Source organism: Leptonychotes weddellii, chromosome 9 (assembly GCF_054177405.1).
Source record: "Leptonychotes weddellii isolate Sample4059 chromosome 9, ASM5417740v2, whole genome shotgun sequence".
Classification (NCBI taxonomy): domain Eukaryota; kingdom Metazoa; phylum Chordata; class Mammalia; order Carnivora; family Phocidae; genus Leptonychotes; species Leptonychotes weddellii.
The window spans coordinates 86,862,462-86,874,716 of NC_138377.1; the positions used below are offsets into that span (position 1 = coordinate 86,862,462).

Here is a 12,255-nt window from a genome sequence, read left to right on the forward strand (position 1 = left end):
AGGTGATATCTCATTGTGGTTTTGATTTGCATTTCCCTGATGTCCTTTGCATAGTGATGTTTACAACTTTTCATGTATCTGTTTGCCATCTGTATGTCTTCTTTGGAAAAATGTCTATTCAAATCCTCTGCTCATTTTTAAATCAGCTTGTCTGGGTTTTTTTTGTTACTGAGTTGTAGGAGTTCTTATATATTTTTGGATATTAATCCCTTGTCAGATATATAATTGGCAAATATTTTCTTCCATTCACTATTACTTTTTAAAGCCTTTTTTTTTTTTTTAAAGATTTTTATTTATTTATTTATTTGAAAGAGAGAGAATGAGAGACAGAGAGCATGAGAGGGAGGAGGGTCAGAGGGAGAAGCAGACTCCCTGCTGAGCAGGGAGCCTGACGCGGGCCTCGATCCCCGGGACTCCAGGATCATGACCTGAGCCGAAAGCAGCCGCCCAACCAACTGAGCCACCCAGGTGCCCCTAAAGCCTTTTTATATTGTTACTTGAAATTACTGAATTTTCAAGTGTCTACTTCATTCAGTATGTCCGCAACCACTAACTTACCAATTACAGGTCGCCTGATATTTCCACGTTTTCTCAGGCAACCTTCACAACCTGGTGGGGTAGGTATCCTGTTCCTCATTTCATACTTGGTCTCAAGCTCTCCCAGCTGGCCAGGGGCGTCCTGCAGTTTCCCCTGGACTGGGCCTAAACTAGATGCTAGAAATCTGCTTTCCAATCCCCGTCCCACTACTATCAGCTGTGCGACCTGGGGCACCCCACTCCCCTGCCTCCCTAGCAGGGACAGACTTTTATTTTTGTTAGACTGGAAGTGGCCTCTATCATCTGACACCCCTCCACCAGGGTCTAGACATAGTAGGTGCTCAATAAATATTTGTTGAGTTGATTGCAGTGGAAGAAAAGTTACACTTTAAGTTTCTGCCCAGTTGGGGTTAAAAGGGCTGCAGGGAGGGGTAAAGCGAAAACTGGGCTCAAGGGCCGCGGGGTGGGGGGGGGAGACAGGCAGGGGTTGGGGGGGGGTGCTGCGAAACCGGGAATTTGGAAAGTTGGCGGCTTGCAGGAGAAAGACACCCAGCGATGGTGGAGGGGAGGTGGGAGGACATTCCGATCCCGGGCAGAGCGAGGACAAAGCGTGGTAAGAGAGGAGCGTGGGGCGTGAAGTGCGGTGGGAAGAGGTGCCGGCGCCGGGCGGCGCGTGCGGCCCAAGCCCCAGTCGGGGTGCGGAGGGGAGCAGCTGGCGCGCGGGGCGGAGGCGGGGAGCGAGGGGGCGCCTGTCCCGCGGCCGCCCCGGCTGCTCTCGCCCCCGCGCGGCCCCCTGCCCCTCCTTTCCGGAGGGCGGGGCGGGGCGGGCTCGCCCGGCCTCCTGGCGGCGCCGCGGCCCCTGCACTCCGGCCGGGCTCTGCTGGCTGCGGCGGGAGCGGGACCTGGGCGGCGGCGGCGGCGGCGGCGGTGAGTGAGGCTGGGAGCGGGCGCTGGGCCGGGGGCCGAGGTGACTCGGAGGCCGGAGGGGCTGGGGCTCCGCCAGGTGCGCGGAGGCGCGTCCGCCCTGCGGGCTGGGGACCGTGCCGCACCCGCCGCCAGGCGCGCGGGTGCCGGGGCTGGAAGGTGCGCTCGCGGCCCGCCGCCCTGCCCAACAGACGGTGGGGACTCCGTGGGGAGCGGCGTCGGGGCTGGGGGGTGGGCCTCCAGGACCTACCGCCCTGCAGAGAAGAGGGATCGGCAGCCTTCGCACCCTGCCTCGCCCCCCGGGTTCCTGTGACAGCTGCGAGGGAGCCGAGGTCCCAAACGGAGCACCTCAGCCCCTGTCCCACCCAGTTTTAGTTTCTCGGCGTGCTCGTCCAGACCGTCCCTTGCAGAGAAAGGGCTTGTGGCCGCGGCTCTCTCCCTGGCCCTCCCCGTCCAGGCAGGTCTTCCCTGAAAGCCTGTCTTACAGCACAGAACCTTGCTTTCCAAGGGACTTTTCCAAGTTGCATCACTCCTTGGCCTCTAGACAGGTGCTTGGCTATCATGTTGGAGTTACACGGGATTTTAAAAAACTTTGTGTATTTACTATGTGCGGACCCCTTCACCCCAAGGAAGCAGTGCCCTTCCAACGCTGTTCAAAACACCTTGAGAATTCTTTTGGGGCACTGGTTCTCAAACTTGGCAGCATGTCTAGAGAGTTTTAAAAAAATACTGATGCCTAGGTCCCACCTCTAGAGATCCCCATTCAGTGGGTCGGGGCTGGGGGTGGGGGGGGCTGCCTGGACAGTGGAATTAAGAAGCCAGGTGATTCTAACGTGCAGCCACATTTGAGAACCGCTTGTTTGGCGCTTGCTCCCAGAGCTACTTTTTGTACTGGGGAAGATCCGTGTTAACAACTCATCTCAGGCACTCTTGACTGCCTTGCTGTAGGCCACCTCTCCACCTGGAGGGCCTGTTGGTTGGTGCTTTCCAACCTTCGACTGCAGATGGTGCCTTTTTCTGGAGTATGCTTTGTTTCTGCCTTTCTGTTTACAGTAAATATTGCCTGGGCACTTTCTGTCAAGGAGTTGGGAGTGTAGGAATTTAAGCCACAAAGTCCTTGCAGGATCAAGGTTATAATACAGGGTTGTTATGCTCAGGCAAAACAAAGTGATAATTTGACTCATCTTATTTGGAGAAGATTTCAGATTAAAAGGAGGGAAAATACTTTAGGAATCCATTAACTTTTGGAGACCCTCTGCCACAGATAATGATTTTGCCTCTAAGTGTGAGGATTTGATCTTGGAGAAAGCAAGCTAACAAGATCCTTAAGGTTTTGTGGCCAATTTTGTGTTAATGTGCGAGCATTTGTGACTTAAGCTTATTCCCGTTGTGTGATTAAGCCCAGATGTAACACAGTGTATATTTCTTGTTGATAGAGTAATACCTGAATTACAGAATTGGTGCCTTACGGTAGCAATGCACAGCTGAGCTGAGTCCGTAGCCACGTTTCTGATGATCTTAAAAATGACAGGGAAATAGGACTAAGGAAAAATTGAACATGGGTATCAATATTGACTGAATTTGATCATATATATTTTATTAAGTGTGTTTTCAGTGTCCATGCTATTGTGACAGTCTGCTTGGATCTTGGTTAATTTTCTGTTGTATCCAAGTATAATGTTGCTACCTGGCCACAAACCAGTGGCTTTTATTTCTTTTTAGGTGCTGGCTGGCGCTCTATTTTGTGTTTTTCTTAGGAGCAGGGTGTCTTTTAAGAGAATACCCTCCAGAGGTGGAGAAACATTTGAGTTCATTTCTAGCCCCTAACATGAGTCAAAAGAACCATTCATTTTGAAAAATAAAAAATTGTGTAGTTCTGCCAGTTGGATTTTCTTTTTCCCACCTTCTGCTACCATACCCCGCTCCTATCACTGTGTTCAATTGCTGGAAATGGGGCCGCTGTGGGAGCGGTCTTAATTGTCTTGGCTTGAGAATGGAGGTTATGTGGAGTGCATGGTCTCACAGGGTGGCCCCTGACCTGAATCCTCAACCTTTGGGGAGCAAGACCATATGGAAAGTGTTTTCCTACTGTTGATTTTTTTTTTTTCTTCTCCTTGGACCAGGCCAACAAAATGAAGCCTGCCTTATTGTGGTATTGCATGGTATTGCATGGCTTGTAACCTTTCTAATCTTGTCGCCATTTTGGGGAAAAATGTTTATTTGAGGATGCTATTGAATTCTTGGTGTCTGAAAAGTTGCACTTGAACAACAGTGGTTACACTGTGAATATAATCGTGTATTCTTCCCCCCCCCCAAAAAAAACATAAGAAAGGAAAAATGCATGTTATCTGTGGCTCTAAACAGATTTATTGAAACGTTTCTCACTTGGGTCTTGCGGCTCTGATATTCTAAAATGATTGGAAGTAAGTGAAGAAAAATGAGAAGAAAGTTAGTAAGGGGCTTCTTCATTTTGAGGAAGGGTATACGACACTCAGAAGAATGATTTTTGATTTGTGTTACGAGTAGACTGCCCTATTGGTTTCCTCTTTTTTTCCTTCTGTAAGTAGGGACAGTTAACTTGCTTGTACAGTTGGGGTGCGGAGTGGTTAAAGAAATGTAATGGATTCCTTACCTGCCTTTCCCCCTGAAACCCATTTATCTGAGAGATGCCGTCGACCTTTAAACAACAGCAACAACTGATTTTGCGCTTTTCCTTTCTTTCCCCGCTCTGATCCGGGCAGTGCAATGGGAGAAGTTGGCATCAGCAGAGAAAAACAAAGTTCAAGGGAATTGAAAATTGGGTAATTCTCCCTGAATGACCAAGTGCTTATTTTGTCACATGGCATTGCTGTTATCAAGAAACAAGTAATGGCATGAAGACTCTGAAAATGGAAAAGAAAAAAAAAAAAGGGATGTGACAGGAGTATCACCACGGTTGCCTGGCTTTCACGTAGGGGAAGCTTCTGGGAGTTTGCAGTCCAGTGCCCCGGTTCCAACCTGCCTTTACCCTCCTCTGTCAGGCACTGCCCTCTGTCAGCGCCACACCCCCACCCCCCCCACCCCCCCCCCCGCCCAGCCAAGATTGAGACAGTGCCTCAATCTTAAATTCACGCCAGGTTTTTGTTTGTCGTTTGTTTGCCTCGATTACCGGCAAAGCTCCGCATTCCCTCATTGAGTTCTTGGTGAACAAGGTACAGTCCTTGACTTAGGGAGCTTGAAGTCTGGTGGAGATGAAAACTGTGGGTTATAGTCAACTGGGAGCTCTTATAATCACAATGAGCACAAAGAACTGTGAGGAGCAGCCAGGTAGCCCCTGGCTAGCCTCACCTGGGTAAATGCCTTTGCTTGGGTTTAAATTAGAATTTACTAGGTCTGACATCAAGGCTTTTTTGTTTTGTTTTAAGTGGGCTCCATACCCAGTGTGGAGCCCAACGTGGGGCTTGAACTCACGACCCTGAGATCAAGACCTGAGCTGAGATCAAGAGTTAGATGCCTAAGGGACTGAGCCACCCAGGTGCCCCTGGACATCAAGTTTTAAATGACTGACTTGAGTCCTTCCTGACAGAGAGGGGAGATGGTGCAGAGAGGTAGTGGGGAGTGAGGAAAGGAGGCCAGATTCTGGCAGAAGCATTTGGTTGAAGGAGCGCTTAACCAAGCAGTGCAGGGCATTCCCTGGGGTTGGGAAGCTGGCAGGGAACGGGGCTGGGTCCATTTGGGGCATGTTGGTAACTGGCAAAGTAAGCTTCGTTAGCAGTGGCTACGTCTGCTGTGGGGCGGACAGGAGAGAACTCGGTGCTTCTTTGAAGATGCAGCTGGTGTGCTTTTAGAGCAAGTGATTTGCTTACTGTCTGCAACTCCAGCCAGCATGCGACATTCATTCTTTGTCATTCTGTAGTCACTTTAGCTCACATTTCCTTGGACAGACTGAGAACTGGACTTCACACTGTTTTTCCCTCTGGAGGGTGGTTTCCAAACAGCTGACCCACTGGGCTAATAACCCCACGGTTAAAAGAGGAGCTACCCTTTGTTTATTGGCCCCCTTCCAAGCACCGGGTCGCGTGCTTAGCACTTGTCCTGTACCTACTCAAGAGGCAGGTGGCAGTGGCTTCACCTTACGGATGAGGAAGCCGAGGCCCAGTGAGGGGCTGGATCCTGCTGTAGCTCACGGCGCTGCAAGGAAGTAGCAGAGTTGAGGTTCGAGAGCCTTCAGGGTTTTCTACTGCTCCGTGTGCTTAAGCAGAGCTGATTAAGAAAGTATGTTTTCTGTGCCCTATTTTTCTAACATCCAGTCCTCTTAGGTCTGGATTGATTTATCATTTTCCTTTACTAGGTGATATGTTTTGCTTTTTTTTTTTATTTTTTATTTAAAGATTTTTATTTATTTATTTGACAGAGAGAGAGGTAGCGAGAGCAGGAACACAAGCAGGGGGAGTGGGAGAGGGAGAAGCAGGCTTCCTGCAGAGCAGGGAGCCCGATGCGGGGCTCAATCCCAGGACCCTGGGATCATGACCTGAGCCGAAGGCAGATGCTTAACGACTGAGCCACCCAGGCGCCCGATATGTTTTGCTTTTTAACGGAGAGGGTAGATTAGGCTGTTCAGAAAGACTCTGAATGGATCCCACATCCTAAGTGAGAGAGATCCCCGCATTTCTGCAAGCTCTGCACACTTCTGAGTTTCTGTAGTTAATTGGCTGTTGGGTAGGAAATTAAAAGCAAAATTCAGTGTTGAACATTCTGGAGCAAAATAAAGCTGTGCACATTCAATTCTTATTTATGTGGTACTTTCGACAAAAACAAACCTTTGCTGCATAGCAATTACCTCAAGCTCCTAAAATTACAGGTAGTAAGGGCTTCAAGGCCCTATGGGGCTATAATTAGGAAAGATGAGTTTAAAACAGGGTTAGTGAGTGTGTGTTCATTACTACAGTGGGTTGTAGCTCAGTATTTCAACCTGAGAAGGATCGGCTCCAGAGAACATTCGGAGGCGTGTCAGGGTAGGGTCATCATAGAGTTAGTATGTTTGGGATTAGAGCACAGGGCATTTGTCTCGAACATGGATAATTTCTGCCAGCCTGGCTGGCAGCCTTTTTGTTTATAGGGACAAATTTATTCCCTGCCACTCAATCACAGGCATTTCTGCTTGCCCTAGGTAGAGTACACAATGGTTCAGGTTGTTACTATGTAGTGTGGTGTGTTTTTTTTTTTTTTAAAGAAGTATAAAGCCCCCTTATTATTAATAATCGTTCACTGTTGCTTATCTTGCTTTAATCACAGAAGACTGAGGCAAGGTGACCATGATTTTCTAGTTTTGGCTTCAGGAATTCTCTTGGTTTTTACCTCTGACTTCCCCTGGCTCTCTATCCTTGCATTTTATTGCATTTGAAACAGGCCTTCTGCGTTCCCTTGTGAATCTACCGTCCATACCAGGGAGAGGGCCTACTGTGGCCAGGACTCCTCTCAGGGATCCTGTCACATCAGTATTGTTAGTCCCATTTTCCAGGTGAGGAACCTGGTGAGGTCTGGAGTCAGGTACTAAGTGGGAGTTTGGGGGTTTCAGACTCTAAACAGCTGGTCTCTTTGGACTTCATTTGAAAGGAAAGAGAAATGGCCCAGTTATCTAAGCCGTGAAGAGGTTCTAATATATCCTACGAATTAATATGTAACTTTGAACTTCATTGTAGCAGTATTGGTCACTTTAAAAAAAAAAGATTTTTGCCTAGGAGATTTTTATACTCCTTCTTAAAAACAGTGACTTACTCAGAATTACACAGTAGTAGCTGAAAAGTTGATTAGCCTCTCGCCTTGCCCTAATCTAATATCAAAAACCCGGAAAGTTTACTGAGAGAGTGATTACAATGGAAGCATTAGGAGTTGGAGAGGAGCTGATAGAGAAAGAATGGAGGGAGAGGTAGGAGTAGTTTGCAAAGAGACTGCAGGGTAGATTTTACCAAATTTAAAAGATTTCTTTTACTTGTGAGTTTCTGGTTTGGGGCTTGAGCCCCTTTGTTCCAGAAGTAGGCAGACAGGCTCAGCCTTGCCGCCCTGGGCCACCTGTGAATTTTTTTTTGCGGTGGGGAGGGATGGTGAGGGTGTAGGGTGAGAAGGAGAAAGAGGGGAAATGGGGAGTGGGGCCAGGATTAAAGCCACTGGTTGCCTGGTGTCTGGTCTGCTCTGGACTGGACAGCACTGGGTCCCTGCAGTGAGTCTAACTTCTTGGGTGTGAGGCAGCTGGGTGGTATACGAAAGAGAAGGGGCGGGGTGGGGGGGCGGCGGAGCGGGTGTCATCTTTGGATATCCCAGAGACTTGCCCAAGATCAGTAATTCTCATAATTATAGCAAATCCTCCTAGAGCACTTACTTCCAGCCCTGAGGGCTTTTAATATAGCAACTCTAGGGACCAGGTACTACCATAAACCCATTTTACAGATGAAGGAGACAAGGCCTTGAGACATTGGGTAAGTCGTCCAGGTTGTGCAGCTACCGAGTGGTGGGACCCAGGGTTCAGACTCGTCTGGCCCTGAGCTGTGCTCTTAATGACTCAGATAGCCTCCTTAGGCCCACGGTGGTCTCTGCACTGGTTCTTCATTTCTTTAAAAGGCCTGCTTGTGTATGCCTTTATCTCACAAGTAGAATGCCATTGGTCCCCTTTGTGAACGAGTTCCATCCCCACAAACCTGTAAGCAAACCTATAAAGAGGAGGGATCTGGCCACTGACCTGTATACTTGCATCTAGCAGAAAAGAGGTGTTTGGTGAAGTTTCATGGAAGGAGGGATGGAAGGCAGCTGGCCTTTGGAAACTTGATGTCCCTGTGTTTCTTCTCTCTCTCTCTAGCAGCTACAGTGATTTCTAAACAGAAAAGAAACAAGAGGGAGCACGGGAGAGTGTTTCATAAAAGTAATCAGAATTCCTGAAAAAAGCACATTTAAAAAAAATGTATTTCAGGTTCCCATGGCCATGATCTCATGTTTGTGCGTAAAGCAGTTACTGTTCGCAGGGCCTGCCTACCCCCCGCTTGCAGGGGGCTTTGTGAGGAAGGAGGCCCTTCAGACTCTCAGACGCTTGTTGGGGCTGCTCTTATCGGAGAGCCCGCAGAGCATATTTTCTTTGGGGCCGAGCACCAAATACCAGGCGGCTTTGGCCCACCGTCTGTTTTGCTAGGGCCACAGACATAGAAAGTGGTTCTGTCCCTTGTGTCCTCATTCCGTCTCCAGAATTCGGGGCGGGGTGGGGGGAGCGTCTTCCCTTCGCCGGGAGTGTGGAGTCCTGGGCAGCTCCCCCTTCCATCCAGACTTGTTCCTCACCTGTAAAATGGGGGTGTAGTGCCCGCCTCGTAGAGTTGTTGGGGCCACGTCTCTTTGACACGAGAGACTGGCTCTCAGGTGGGGCCCCGCTGGGGACAGGTGGCGATCTCTGTAGACATTCTTGGTTGTCAGACTGGGGGTGACGGTGGCTCCTGGCATCTGGTGGAGAGAGTCCAGGGTTGCGGCTAAAGACCCCACAGTGCACAGGACAGCCCCCACAACAAAGAAGCATTTGGCCCCAAAAGTCGGTCGTGCTAGGCTGAGAGCCCTGGCAAGTGCGAGCTCTAACAGCGGTGGCTGTTTTTCACATTTCTCACCAAAGGGAGCCAGGGGGACAGAGAGCCCTCCTTTCTTAAGTAGGGAGGAGGAGATGGAAATTAACCTTTTCTTGATGCGTCTGGGTTTCCCCACAGGTGCCCCTGAAGTGTGGGAAGAGCTACTTTCCTCTCCGTTAAGCGCTTAGCTTCATTTGTAATTGCGTCTATTTACATATAAATAATACATATACATTTACAAATAAATAGTTAATATGCTAAAACCCTTAACATCTCGGGGTAGTTAAAATCTGGTCTGCAGGAGCCGGGCTTCAGATCAGTGAGCGTGTGGCTTCAGATCAGCCACAAACCTTGTGAGGCTTGCTTTTCTTTTCCATAAAAGAGGACAGGTTCCCCTCCTATCTTATGTTGTTCCAGGACTAAAGAAAGCAAAATGAAGTAATTTTCACATGTGCCCATGTGAAAATAGCTCTACACATGGGAAGGTACGGTATGGGTCCTGAGGTGTGCCTTTTGGTCGTGTTTTTCAGAGAACCCCGTTCCTAAGTGGCCACTTGGTAAATGGCACTAAAAAGGATTCGGGCTCGGTAGCCAAAGAATGCTGTGTTGCTGGCAAGGTGGTAAACTCGGCCGGGAAAACAGTCCTTCCCCCCGGGGAGCATGTGATTCAGAGGCAGTGCGGCCTGCGGAGGTTGAGAGGACGCGTGTGGGCGTGAACCACCTGGTCACCCTACCTCTAGGTTCACCCTTTGGCTTTTCCCTTATTTGTTCTCTGACCCTGGGCCAACTCCTTGACCTTCCTTACACCCCAGTCTCATCACCTGTGAAAGGAGGCAGACGATGACACCACCACCACCCACCTGAGCACAGGTGTAGGGAAGTGACGCGTCCTTGAGAAGTGTCCTGGAGTGTGTGGTGCGCATGGGGAGCTTAGCTCCATAAATGCATTGTTATTAGTAAAATAGCATTATTTATTATTTTGGCCTATAGCATGTGTAATTTTACTCAGGTGAGGAAGGGACGGCTCTTGGGTTAGGAGCTGAAGAAGGTTTTCTCTGGAGTTCCCGGTATCTTTTAACATTTCAGTGTCACAAGACACATAACATAAGATTGGCCATTCGAGCTGGTTTGAGCAATTTAGATTTTAAGTGGCATTAAGTACGTGCACAGCACAGCGTTGTGCAACTGTCAGCACCATCTAATTCCAGAACGCCTTCGTCCGCCCAGAGGGAAACCCTGTCCCCACAGAGCGGTGGCTTCTTGTTCCTCCCCCGCCCGCAGGCCCTGCATCCCTGCTTTCCTCTTCGGCTCTGCGGGCGGCGCCTGTCCTGGACGTTTTCTGTACATGGGGTGCTCCACTACGTGGCCTTTGTGGCTGGCGTCTTGCACTTCGCATCCTGTTTCCCAGGCAGTCCAGCCAGTTCCAACACTCTTGCCTCTTTACCTGGTCTCTCCCGAGATCAGCTCACGCCTCCTTTTCATTGGCCTGTTTTTTCCCAAGTCCTGTCCGGTTTGCAGGCATTTAATGTCTTTCTTCCTTTCTTCCTTTTGGCCCTTTTTGGCCCACCTTCTTTTTTCCATGGTTCCCACCCAGTGATTCTAATGGCCCTTGAAATGAAGATTGGAATGAAGTGCTCAGCCGGGTTCTTGGTGCTGCTGGAGAGCAGGTCCTATCAGGGATTTTGTTTCTGTTGAAGAATTATCAGCAGGCGTGCACACAGGAGTGGGAGGGAGGGGGGGAAGCGGGGGCGGGGGGGCTTGAGCTGTCCCCAGGACAGCGTGGCAGGTTTTAAAAACAAGTGTCTGGAAAACACCTACCAGGCCCCTTTCATTCCTGTGTTTAAAAGCCTTCCACAATGAGAAGTGGCCCTCAATTAAGTTGGTTAATAAAAACCTCCCCCTGTTTTAAAGCATTCTTGGGAAGTGTTTACATTGAACCCCACTGTGGGCTTCTAAATGAGAAGCTGTGGAGTGAGTGATCCTTAACCTGTGACTTTAATAATATCCTTTGCTTTAGATTTCCAGGTGGAGGCCTGGGCCAGATTTGTAGCTTGTCATTGATCCAGACAATCTTGACTCTCTCCCTGTCCCTCCCCCTTCAGCCAGACCCTTAGAAGATTGGACAGGCCTAAAGCAGCTCAGAGATGCAAACTAGCTCCCTGGCGAGGGACCAGGCTGAAAGGGGGTGCTGTGTTCCCCACAACCCCTGTTCTGACCTTTAGTAACAGGATGGAGGGCTTCAGTAACAAGAGATGAAAGCATTTAGGAGAGCAGCTCAGGGCTTGTGAGGTTCTTCTGGGTCCTTCCACCAGGATTTGGAGTTTTCTCGGGCTAAGGAGGCCGTGGGCCCTTAGAGGTGAGGACGCTCTGCTTTTTGCTCTGATTCTGGAGAGAGAAATAGGGCCCACCAAGAGGAAGCACGATGCTGGCTGCTTTTGGGGGCTTACAGAGTTTCTTTCTTTGGAAACTTTAGAAGTTATCACAGAGATGCATTCAGAGAAAAGCTATGTCCTGAAATAAAGGGCCCTCTAGGATGCCTTCCCTTTGTGCTGCCTTTCTGGGGACCCGAATTATGCTGGCTGAGGGCAGGAGGGTGGGAAAATCCAGAATCACAGGCACAGGTTGGGATTTACCCAGAGGCAGCAGGGCCTGGTGGTTACCAGCCTGGACTCTGGCCCTGGGCTGCTTGGATCCAAATCCTGGCTTCGTTACATGAGTTAATATGTCTAAGGTGCTTGGAGCAATGTCTGGATAGGGAGGTGTATATGCGTATGTTCTTATTATTCTGGCACTTTGCTTTTATGAATTCCCAGTTAGAATTGTAGAAATCCTTCTTGTTTTCAAAGCTAATTCACCTCTGTACCCGGCAGGCTTGTGCAATCCATGGTAGAGAGTGATATCACTGGACCCTTAAAAGGCATGACCTGCAGATGGAGAAATCATGCTTGATGAGTCTATTAAAGTTCTTTGAGGGAGAAAATAAATGTGGGGAGAAGGGCAAACCCATGGATACAGTTTTAGAGTTCCAAAAGACCTTTGAGAAGACTTCATGCCCAAGCCTATCGAATATATGAGTCTCCCACAACTTTCTGTGTGGAGGAGAATTTAAGAAGGAATATGGCTAAAAACCATCTTCTGTTTGTCCTCAATAAGAGGAGAGAGGGGAACTGTGAAATCTTCACATTGCAGTTGAAATGAAATCGTTTTAAAAGTAAGA

General features: G+C 49.1%; 1 protein-coding gene across 2 annotated transcripts in view; it reads left to right on the forward strand.

The window, feature by feature from the left end:
• Positions 1 to 1,300: 1,300 nt before the first annotated feature.
• CGNL1 (cingulin like 1) overlaps positions 1,301 to 12,255 on the forward strand; it is a 157,051-nt gene continuing 146,096 nt past the window's right edge. The window contains exon 1 of one of the 2 annotated variants that reach the window (XM_081831147.1): positions 1,301 to 1,455. The gene's annotated coding sequence lies outside the window, so the exon portion shown is untranslated. Of the gene's footprint in view, positions 1,465 to 12,255 lie in introns of both variants that reach the window. The other variant, XM_081831148.1, reaches the window with a different exon arrangement.